The 12523-nt window shown below is 39.9% G+C and overlaps 1 pseudogene; it reads left to right on the top strand.

The window, feature by feature from the left end:
* Nucleotides 1-2822: 2822 nt before the first annotated feature.
* Nucleotides 2823-11257, top strand: LOC145345577 (structural maintenance of chromosomes protein 6-like; annotated as a pseudogene).
* Nucleotides 11258-12523: the final 1266 nt, after the last annotated feature.

Below are 12523 nucleotides of genomic sequence, written 5' to 3'. Positions count from 1 at the left end.
CCTCACTGAGGGGGCCTGCAGGCCATCAGGAAGGGCAACCCCACACACCTACCTCAGCTCCTGCCCCACTCACCCCATCCTTACTCTGACTCCATTGCACTTCCTTCCTTCATCGATGCTTTTGGCCTTGTCCTTCATTGAACCTTGGTCTTGATGGGTGCATTACTGGCAGCAATAAGGAGAGGTTGGTAACTTTTGGTGGTGGTATTTGTGCCCCGAGATTCTCAACCTTGGTGAAGGCCTGATGGGATCAGTTAAGTGCCTATCATGTCTCCCCCATAGAACTGATAGGAACCCATCAGTTCTCCAACTAGTGTGTGAGACCTTAATCTTGCCCATTAAATCCTGCCTTCTGTACCAAAGGAGTTGGAATATAGAACTTAGGAGCAAGAGCCAGCCATATAGCCCTTCAGCCTATCCCTCATTCAGTAGGATTGTGGCTGATGCTTTGCGATTTCAGCTCCATTTTCTCATTTTACCCCATAAGCTTTGACGCTTAATTTTTAAATTGGAAGATTATTGCCAAAGTCTCTGCAAATTCCAATTATGTTTACCTCAGTAACCTGAGATGCATCCCATTTAGTACTGGTGACCTATCAACTTTAAGTGCAGCCAATCTTTCTAATGTCTCCTGTTTATCAGTTGTTACCTCCATTCACAGTCTCAATCCTTCCTTTATAAAGATAGATTAAAAATATTCATTTAGTACTTCGATCCCCTTTTTTGGTTAGTTGGATTGGCCATGCTAAATTGCCCCATAGTATCAGGTGATTAGCTAGGGTAAATGCTGGAGTTGTGGGGATAGAGCCTAATGGGATTGTGGTTGGTGCAGACTCAATGGGCCAAATGGCCTGTTTCTGCACTGTAGGATTCTACAATCTATGATCCCTAAATAGCTTGACACTCTGATTATTAATCATTAACTATTTATCATTAATCATTAACTATTTATAAGCTGATAGACAATTTTTGATTCTCTTTTATGTTAACTGTCAGTCTTCTCTCATGCTTTCTTTTTGCTTGTATTTTCACTCCTCCTCTGAAATTCTCCTCTGATAACCTGACATCAGACATATGGAGCCTTTTTATGTTTCATCTAACTCTCTCTATTGTCATCTAGGGAGATCTGTCTTTGTTTGTTCTACCTTTCTTGATCCTAAGTATATAGTTTAACTGTACCGAAACTATCGCTTCTTTAAAGGCAGCCTATTTTACTATTACAGTTTTACTTGCCAATCTTTGATTCTAATTTTCCCTGGACCAGACTTGAACACCAAATGGGAGCAATTTCACTGAAAGAGGCCTTGGAGAAAGTGCAGAAAAGGTTTACCAGGATGTTGCCTGGTATGGAGGGTATTAGCTATGAGGTGAGATTGAATAAACTAGGGTTGTTCTCCCTGGAAAGATGGAGTTTGAGGGGTGACCTAATAGAAGTTTATAAAATTATGAAGGGCATAGATAGGGTGAACAGTTGGAAGCTTTTTCTCAGGTCAGAAATGACAAACATAAGGGGTCACAAGTTCAAGGTAAGGGGGACAAATTTCAATACGGATAAGCGGGGGATGTATTTTACACAGAGGGTGTTGGGGGCCTGGAATGCACTACCAAGCAAGGTGGTTGAAGCAGACATGCTAGGATCATTTAAGACTTATCCAGATAGCCACATGAACAGACTGGGAATAGAGAGATACAAACAGATGATCGAGTTGGGAACATATGGTTGGTAAAGGCTTGGAGGGCTGAAGGGCCTGTTCCTGTGCTGTAGTTTCTTTGTTCTTTGTTCTTATACTCAATATTGTGGGAAATTCTTTTAGGTGGCCTGATTTATTTAAAGACCAGATATTTTCGTTAAATATTTCATTTCACAAAGGCAACAAAAAAGTTTATTCGGTTCAATGAAGTTCTTCAATTAAACTAATTTTTATTAAAACATTGAAATGTTAGAATCAAAAAACATTACAAACTAACAATATTCAGGCAATTATGACAAGACAAATCTAGTTTTGGCCAAAATGGGAGATCAGTGGATCCACCTACACAGCTAATGCACTAGCAGGCTTTCATAAAGGATCTCAGATTTCATGCCAAAGAGCATGGTTACAGTTTTTGTTATCAAATTATACAGCCCAGCACTTAATTAAAAACAATTTCAGTCATTCACTGTTCTGTCAATCTAACAATGGCATGTCCTTCAATTAATCATGTCTTAACACTTTCAAATATTGATCTGTCATTTGTCTGTCCGTTTTATGGAAGTTCTCTCCCAAAAATGGCTTCTTATGATTCAGCATCTCTCTAACCAGTTTACACCAGCTCTAATACCAAAGGACGCCTTTATCTTTTGGTATTATTACCCCGCCTGGGTAATTTACTTTTTTGCATAATTTGTGCCTGACTTGTGCTAATATCTTTCATGAATACATCTTTCATTTTATTGGCATGTCATAAATTCATTTCGTATAGACATTATTAAAATGTTACTTAAATATTTTGTAATATTCTCAAACCACATATTAAGACATTAGCTGCTAATTATTCTCATGTTGGGCATTTAGAATTAATCAGAATTCTCAACTACAATGAAAATAGTTCTGCCACTAAGCTATAGTTTTTGCGCCTTCTATGTAATATCTATGCAAATTTGTTCTTCCATATCTTTCCTGTTAGTTGGAAGCCTATATAAAGCACCCTGTGGTGTAATAGTTTCTCTATTAATTCTTAGTTCTAATTAAATAAATTCTGACCTTCACCCTTATAGCTCACCCTCTCTCATCAGCACTGTAATGGCATTTCAGCTACCCCATTTCCTTTATTTTCTTATTATGGTACAGCGGCTGGTAAGTGCTGAACTCCCTAAAATCCAAAGGGAAACTAGAAACAGCCACCAGATCAGTTTTGCAAGTTGTATATTATGAGACTTTCTGAAATTAGGAAGTAACTTCTTAGACCACCAGTGATGATTTTATATTAAAGTTAAAATTTATGAAGGTAAAGAATTAAAAAAAACACTTAAAACACAAGAATACCTACACACAACACAGGTTCAACACAGGTAACAGTACTTTTAGAACATTTCAACAAGATCATGATTTGAGATCTTGCCCCACACACACACACACACACACACACACACAAACCCATACACCATACACACATGGAGCCAGCGCAGACACAATGGGCAGAATGGCTTCTTTCTGCACCATAACCTTTCTATGGCTTTCTTCAATTTGTTTTTCCTATTTTGTCGTGCCATTTATGTGTCCTATATTTAACTGAGTGTTGTTTTTCTCGTGCAAGCTCTGAAATATCAATTCTCCTTTCCAGAGCAACAGCAGAGCTTGTGAAATTATACAGCGACAAAAACCACCCGTGAACTGTAGAGAAGCTTTTACTGCAGCGGGTGACCAGGTCATTAGCAACCGCTATTACTTCTCAGAAACGGATAGGGTAAAAAACTTGGGTGGTGATGTGGAATCAGAAATCAGGTTTATAAGTTTTTCTATCCTGGCATTGCAACCTCTTAAAAGTATGCAGGCTGGAGCAAATGGTCTTTAAAGATACCTTGGGAGTTCAGTCCTGTTCTTTCCCTTCCTCCACAGTGCCCCAATCTTCCCTTTGGCTTGGCATATGTTCAACAATGGTTCAAAATTTTGAGTTGATAAACATGCTGATATTTGATACTATTTTATATCGATTAGAAAATTTATATTTGCATACACTGCTTGTCAATCTCTATTTCCTGTTGCTCACGACTCACTTCATCACACTTTAGTGTTGACCTTTTTATTAATAATATTATCAGTCCACATTTCCATAAACTTGCCTCTATGACTCTATTTCTGATGGCAATTGCTTGTGTTCACTTGTGTAATTGTCCAATTTGGCCACAAGATGGCTTTTCTCCCACACATCACTCAAAACGTTTGCATTTCTCTTAACCTGGTAAATTTTTGTTCTGACATTTTTTTCCTGAGTAACTGGAATGTTTACTATCTGAAATGGAAATGCAAACAAAACAATATGTTCAGCTACTTCACAATACTATGATTACTGTATCTATTGAGTTATCTTTTGTGTCTTTAATGCCTCCATTAAAGTTTTAGCTTCTGCTGAAAGCTAAAGTGGGATGCAATGAGCTGAATTACAGTTCTGATGTCTAAGTGTGCACAGTACACCTAGGGCAGAATTTAACCTCTCCCCGCCCCATTCCTTCTCGTGGCAACTTTGGAGGCATTTAGTTGTGAGTGAAGTTGCAGGTTGGGGAACCCCACAGCTTTCTGCCTCCACCCAGTCAAATCTGGGACGGAAATGCTCATGTTGGCCTTTAGTTTGGATACTAATTGATGCCTTTAAGCAGGCAATTATGCCCAGTGAAAGTTTGCATCCTGCTGGTATCCAACTGGGGTGGGTGTATGAGTCACCATTCAGGTATCTTTACAGGTTTCCAGGGAGGTTCCCTCCTTCAAAGACACTCAGTAGCTGGTCAAGGGTCCTGGCATTGGGAAGAAGTCTATCATTGAAAGATACTCCCCTGACCTTTCTTGTAACCTCCCTCCATCTCCAACCAGTGAACCCTTCACCACGAGTTCCAGACCACTCCCACTCACTTGTGGCCTGAGTCTCTTGTCAGTCCTAGACCTCAGGTGGGCTGCTTCCTGTGGCACTGATGGGCAATAGTCAGCTGATGGTCTGGCAGTTCTCAGGATGCAGGGTTTCCACCCCTGGCATCCTGAATCTGAGGAAAAGCCTGACATTGACCTGTCAATTGCTCAATGGAGATATTCCTTCAGCTGGCCTTCCCCAAGGGAGGTGACACAGACCCCAGCCGATTCTGTAGCTGGTGGACAAGGCCTCCATTGTTAGCACTCATTTTTGTCCCTTATTTCCTAAGAAAAATCAGCATTATGTGACCTATTGTGCAGGTTAATACAATAACACAAGTGATAGAATCAGGAGTAGACTGTAGGCTGTCTCAAACATGATCATTCAATATGATCATGGCAGATTTTAGGCTTCAAATCCACTTTGCTGCCTGCTCCCCATATCCCTTGGGTACCCTGAGGACCAAAACTCTATCTATCCCAGTCTTTAATATATTCAATCACAAAGCATTCATAAATCTCTGGGGTAGACATTTCCAAAGATTTGCAACTTTTCAGTTGAAGAGATTTTTCCTTATCTCTGTTGTAAATGAGGGACTCTTTATCCTGAAACTATGTCCCATTGTCTAGATTACCCACACAATTGAAACAACTTCTTAGTGCCTGTCTAACCTGTCAAACTCCTCCCACCAGAGTTTTATATGCTTTGATGATATTTCTTTTTAGCTTTCGGCAAGATCAAGGGAGGAGCTTAGTGGAAATTCATGGGCAGTCATGACTAAGGGCAAAGATCCTACTGAGTCAACAGTTCTGTAGAACGGTCATATAGACTTGGAATATACACTGGCATTCTCTGGCCATTCACATCGGCGGGATTCTCCAGTCCCACAGACAGCACACCTCCACCTGTGGCTTTCCCTGCCGGGTGACATCAGTGGGAATTCCCATTGATAGAGGTGAGACCAGAGAATGCACCACCTCCCGCCGGTGGGAACCTCATGGCTGGGAGGCCGGAGAATCTTCCCCATTAACTCTGTTTCTCTCTCCATAGATGCTACCGGATCTGCTGAGTTTATCCAGCATTTTGTGTTTTTATTCCTACTAAATCTTGTTATGTGAGAAATAAAGCATGTGCCTGCACTCACCTGCATGAAAACATTTAAAAAGATCACATATCAAAAAAACTGGCCGTGCAGAACAACTAACTTTTAAAGGGAACATTGATACAGGGAAGGAAAAAGAAAGGGATGGGTAAGAGGAATAGAATGATGCTGGTAACAGCTGGTGCACAGAGAGCATTGAAGTGAAAGAGTCCTCTACTCTTCTGCGTGAGATCATTGGAGTTCTTCCTTTTCTGAACCCAAATCCTCTGGTCCAGGGTGGCTTATTCAATATATCCTTTACCTCCTATCTTCTGCCCAAATCGCAAGTCATATGACCATAACTGGGGGAGGAGAACCTCCGTTTTGTTTCAGTATATTTTATACTGCACCTCCATTCAAGTCTTGTTGCCCAGTGCAACCTTACATTCATTTCAGTACTTGCTGATGAACTTCCATGTAACCCAACAGCATCTGTCATCTTCAATGGTGATAGGTTGCTTCACAGTGCACTTAAATGACTGAGGGCTTTGTCATTCTCAACTGTACTGTTCCTTATCTACAGCAGCAGCTCCAAAATTCTTTATCCCTACCAAATCAGATTGTTCCTTGTGACCAGCACAAATGTAGCTGCTGTATATTGTCATAATGCAACCTGATTTTCTGCCTTCATATTGAAGTTATTTGCACTATGCCAGTCTAAATGTGATGGCCTGTATTTTGCTGAGAATTCAAACCTATAGAACCCCTTTTAAGTGTTTCAATTCTTCTAAAAATCCCCAGGTGATGACTTCTTGTGTCTTCTGCTCTTGCATTCTTTAGTAATGGGATTACCCTAAAAATTACTGAGACCACATTAATGGAAAATAAATTATCTAACATCTTGCATTCACCACACAAAGGATATAACCTGAGATGAAAACTAGGGAGTTACAGTGTGTCTCAGGTCACCAGAAGAGTGCACACTGATGGTCAGAGATCAGTAATTAGGGTGGTACAGTGGTGCAGTGTTTAGCATTGTTGCTTCACAGTCCCGGGGACACAGGTTCAATTCCAGCTTTGCGTGACTGTCTGTGGAGTTCATACGTTCTCCCCATGTCTGTGTGGGTTTCGTCCCAATGCTCTCACAGTCCAAAATTGTGAAGATTAGGTGGGTTGGCCACATTGAATTGCCCCAGAGTGTCCAAAGAAGTGTAGGTTAGCTGGACTAGCCATGGTAAATGCTTGGAGTTACGGGGATAAGGTGAAGGTGTGGGCCTGGATAAGATGCTCTTCAGAGACTCAGTGAAGACTTGATGGACTGAATGGTCTCTGCTTACATGGAAGAGATTCTGTGATTCAGTGAATTTGGGCTGATTGTTCACCCGTCGCATTGGTATTCATGTAAACTTATTTACAGCAGGTATCAGCAGGTGGAAATGTGTGCTCGAGCACTCGTCCATGGACAAATTGTAGATTTGCAATTCACTTGAGGTCTTGCAAAATATATTGGAAACAGCTCCTTGACTTTTGGGCCAATTTAAACACCAAACAAATCTAGAAAATGATACTTCACACAAAAATGGTTTTTGCAGCTTTCTGTTACGTTTTCTCAAGCATACATTACAAATATTTCTTTAATCCATACATTTTGAAACTTTTAAATACTTTTCCCAAAGATTTTAATAAGTAAACTGTTATCAGAAATAGCCATTGTGCTCACCAGGACTTTTGTTGGTTTTCAATCAAAGCAATAAGCTGCGGCATATCAGGGGAGTTCAATGCAAAACACAAACTACTTCAAAATTACAAATAAATGCTTAGAGTTATCAGGAATCCACATATCACAGATCAGTGCTTTGCTGGAGATTACCATTAAACCTACATAACACAGAAACTCGCAAACCCTTATGCATCTACCAAAGCCAGAGAGTGACTGAGGCCAAAAGCAGTTTATAATATCATAGAATCCCTACAGTGCAGAAGGAGCCCACTGAGCCTGCACTGACAACAATTCCACCCAAGTCCTATCCCCATAATCCCCATTACTCTGCTAATCCCCCTGATATTAAGGGGCAATTTAGCATCATCAGTCAACATAACCTTCAAATCTTTGGAGTTTGAATGAAGAACGTTTTGGGGAATGTTTGTCACAATTATTAAAGTTTATTGCCAGGATGAATTTGCATTGCAAAGCTTGTTGCTGATGTTAGTGAGCTAGTCAGAAGGCCCAACAGTATTGATACCCCCACTTTGTGTTCCATTTCACAGTTTCTAAACATGGTGCTCGTTCATTAATCTCCTTATGACTCTGCCCATGTTGGGAGGACTGAGACCAGGAAATGTTCTGTAAAACTGCTTATGTTTCTTTTGTGCTTTACAACTGCATTGTGCCATATGCCTCTGAGCCTCTTTTATGTTTTTCCACACCTCAGGTGAGCAGTTGCATTCTCTCAAACATGAACACTATAAATTAAACTTCCTTCTTTAAAAAGCAATGTTAGTTCAGGCATTCCTTTCATCTGGTAAGTCATGCTTTGTTAAGATGCCTGCCATTGAGCTGAAGGCTGACCATAAAGCACATGTCTTCATTGGGCGGCCCAGTGGCACAATGGTTAAAGTTTTAAAGTTTATTGATAAGTGTCACAAGTAGGCTTACATTAACACTGCAGTGAAGTTAGTGTGAAAATCCCAGCACTGCTGCCTCACAGCTCTAGCGACCCAGGTTCGGTTCTGGCTTTGGGTGACTGTCAGTGTAAAGTTTGCATGTTTTCCTTGTGTTTGGACAGGTCTCCTCTGGGTACTCCAGTTTCCTCCTACAGTCCATGGATTAGTCATGGTAAAATGCGTAGGGTTATGGAGATCGGGTGGGAGTTGCTGAGAAGCTCTTTTGGAGAATTGGTGCTGTATGGCAGAATGGCTTCCTTCTGCACTGTTTAACTCATGATCTCACTGGGAGGTGTAGTTTCACTAGCAACGCATCACACTGTTAGACCTCATCGATGCTATCAATGTTGGATCATGCTGCAGCAAGAATTGCAATTTCTCATGGCAACTCATGAACCAAATAAAATCCTCTTTCTTTGTGCAGTCAGTAGCGAATGCTGCTACTTCACTACAGACTGCAAGATTTGGGCCAATACATTTGAGAGACTATTGTGATGGTTCTTCAAAGAATTGTTATTGCTGAAGAACTAAATTGTAGTAAAGTCAATATTGTTGTATGCCAAAAGAAAAGTAGTTTTTATCACCAAGATTTTTTTCGTTACACTCATCTGGAAGTGGAAGTGAATGAGAATATGGCTTTGATGTTATTCTATCAACAGCAATTGAAATCAATAGAGAAAGAAACCCAAATAGATCACAATCATATCAACAATGCACAAATGCAACAGAGACAAATCCAAGTCAATCATTAAAAGCCAAAAGGATCTATGACTGATTACGTTTTATTTTATGTTTTAGTAGTCCATGCTTCTTCACAAAGAATTAAATCCAAGAATAATTTCATATATTTTGATTTCTGTTTATTTCAGAAAAGAATAACAAGGCTGTGTTCTCAGTCTCCTACTATACTTATACACCTATGACTGTATGGCCAAATTCCCCTCAAACTCGATTTTCAAGTTTGCTGATGACACTGTCATAGTGGGTCGGATCTCAAACAATGACAAGGCAGAGCATAGGAATAAGATTGAGAATCTGGTGAATTGATGTGACGACAATAATCCCTCCCTCAATGTTAACAAAATAAAGGAGATTTCATCAACTTCAGGAAGCATAGTGGAGAACGTTCCCTCATCTACATCAATGGGGATGAAGCAGAAATGGTTGAAACCTTCAAGTTTTTAGTTTTTAGTTATCCAGATCATCATCAACCTGCCCTGGTTCTCCCATGTCGACACTATTGTTTAGAATACGCACCAACACCTCTACTTTCTCAGAAGACTAAGGAAATTGGTATGTCAGCTACAACTCTCACCAACTTTTACAGATGCACCATAGAAAGCAAATTTGGGTTGTGTTGCAGCTTGGTATGACTCCTGCTCTACCCAAGATTGCAAGAAACTACAAAAGATCATGAATGTAGTCCAACCCATCATGCAAACCAGCCTTCTATCCATTGACTCTGTCTACACTTCCCACTGCCTTGGAAAAGCAACCAGCATAATTAAGGACCCCACACACCCCAGATACACTCTCTTCTGCCTCCTTCCACCAGGAAAAAGACATAAAAGTCTGAGGTCAATAACAACTGACTCAAGAATAGCTCTTTCCCTGCTGCCATCAGACTTTTGAATGGACTTACTTTGCATTAAGTTGATCTTTTTCAACACACTGCTCTGATTGTAACACTACATTCTGCACTCTCTTGTTCCCTTCTGTATGAACAGTATGCTTTGGCTGTATAGCACGCAAGAAACAATACTTTTCACTGTATACTAATACATATGACTATAGTAAATCAAATCAAAATCAAATTGAATAACCAAAATTATGCTAAAAATTGCAGGTTCAGAAAGCTTTGAGGATCCGTAGTCAATTGATATTTCCATACTGGTAAGTGTCTTAATCAGTTATAAATTACTTGTCTTTTAATATCAAATTTGCACATGCCATGTTTTAAATGCTGCACTGAATAGTTATTAATTTATTAATTTTTTTTTGTTTCTTTACTGTTGAATGCTTTCAGAAGGGGACCTGAGCCCCATTCATGAAAATAAATCAGTTTATATAAAATCAGATATAACTGACTCCTTTCTATTATTAATGCAAGATTCCCATTTTTAACATGAAAGAAGAATTCCTTGATATCTGGCACAGAATTGAGTCTGCCAACAATAAGATGGAGCAGGCAAGAAAGGAAATGGGTGAGCACTGGAACATAATGGAGGTGGCTGAATAGAAGTACAAAGAGATGAAGGGGAAGAACATTCTCTCACGAAAGAAGCTGATTCAATAAAGGTGCAAACTAATTATGCAGTGTTTTACAAACTGCTATCAGCTCCTGGATGTTTCATGAAAATGATTAATGGTATGTATTGTCCCAACAGAAAGAATGAAGCAAGATGGAAACAGAGGTCGGAAAATATCACTATAGAAGATATTCCGGAGAGGAAAGAAATAGACATTTGAATAGAATAGATAAAGTAAAGAAGGGATGGGAAACCAAAGAAAACATTTTGGAGGTACGCACAGATTTCTCTATATAGGCCTGATGTTTTACCTTAAAGCAGCGAGCAAAGCAATTGTCTAGCAAAAGTGCAATTACTGTGTTGTGAAATATAATGGAGGTTTTTAATTTAATACAGTTGATGATATAACGTGCTCTCACATTGAAATTTTTTAAAGCATTTGAGGCATTAAACTTTGAATTGTAGCCACCAATTTTTACAGGTTGAAAATTCACTGGTGCACATTACTGGTGGGAACAATGAACTGCTGGGAATGCTGCAGACTGCTAGTGTCACGGACTTCCTGTTGAAATATCTGCATTTGAATCATGGCCAGTTTCTCCAGTTTTCCCCAATCATTTTGAATGGACAATATATGATCGCAACCCAAAACAGTCAATGAAATGAGGTGCTGTAGTGATGATATAGAGATGTAATAATACTGTAGTAATGACAAAGATTAGCCACCACCAGTTAGTATAACAAACGATAACAGTTTATTTACATGCAGATAAACATATGCAGAGTACTTTCATGATGCTAACACTTTTAGTCCTAGGATCTGTTCTAGCTGCAAAAGTCCACATTCTGCACCAAGATCCTCATGCTTGTTGTCCACTGAACAATTGGCGCTCTCCCCACTTCCTGATGTCCACCCCCTGATGTCCACCCCTTAAATAGGCCAGCTATTACATCCCTCCATCCTTAAGTCCCTTATTGCACAATACATGCCCAATATCACCATCAGTGATAGCTGTGCTGACTGCTATCTGTAACTCACAGGAGCTATGTTGTTATCGCTATCTTTATGGCTTCTCCAGTATACATAGCTAGTCTTGCCGTAGTGTTCATCACCTCCAGGGGTTGAACTCCTTCTTTAAGATACCGGTAGCTCCACTCACTCACAAGAATAATTGATACCCCCATTACAGTAATGTTGATAGTAAACAGCCAGCCACCGAATATGGCGATAGACATGGGGGCATCAGTTGTAGGTTGGTGATTTATCTTTGTCAGCTGTTGATATCTGCTTACTATCTACCTTTGCATCTTCTGGCATGAGGCTCCTCTTTTGTCTCTCCATCATTTTAAAGAGATAATGATGAGAGTGGAATACATCTTGAGAACTGAAGTAAAATGCCTAATAGTGAATTGGTGAGCTATTTTACATCCTGACTGCACGGATTGTAAATTAGTTGGACCATTTGGTACGTTATATTTATATTTCAAGGAAGGAGAAGGAATACAAAGGAGGCTGGTCTGGTCAAGCAGCAGCAAGGGGACATGAAACCTATTTGCTATTGTTCTCATACTAAAATGCTCCCAAGATGTTCTGGATGATGAACTTCATAAAAAGAACTATCAAAGACGTGCACTGTACATTAACAGTTGACCAACAGCCCATCTCCATTAAAGGATTCCATAACATTAGTCATGCAGCTATGCAGCGATGTATTAAGTATACCATTGATATATTGTTTCCCAGACTAAGCCATTTCATCTATTTTAGTCACAATAAGCAGCTGCAGCCGCATCGCTAAGCACTGCAATTTTATACTGTGTCACAATTCCTAAAGGACCAAGCAGTGATAGATTACAACCACTTGGCCGTACACGCTCCCTTCATCAGTCCTATCACCTACAACAGGGCTTTCAGACAGTGGCTTGC

This window comes from Carcharhinus amblyrhynchos, chromosome 7 (genome assembly GCF_965287045.1).
Source record: "Carcharhinus amblyrhynchos chromosome 7, sCarAmb.v2.hapA, whole genome shotgun sequence".
In the NCBI taxonomy this organism is placed as follows: Eukaryota; Metazoa; Chordata; class Chondrichthyes; order Carcharhiniformes; family Carcharhinidae; genus Carcharhinus; species Carcharhinus amblyrhynchos.
This window is presented reverse-complemented; position numbering and strand designations above follow the sequence as displayed.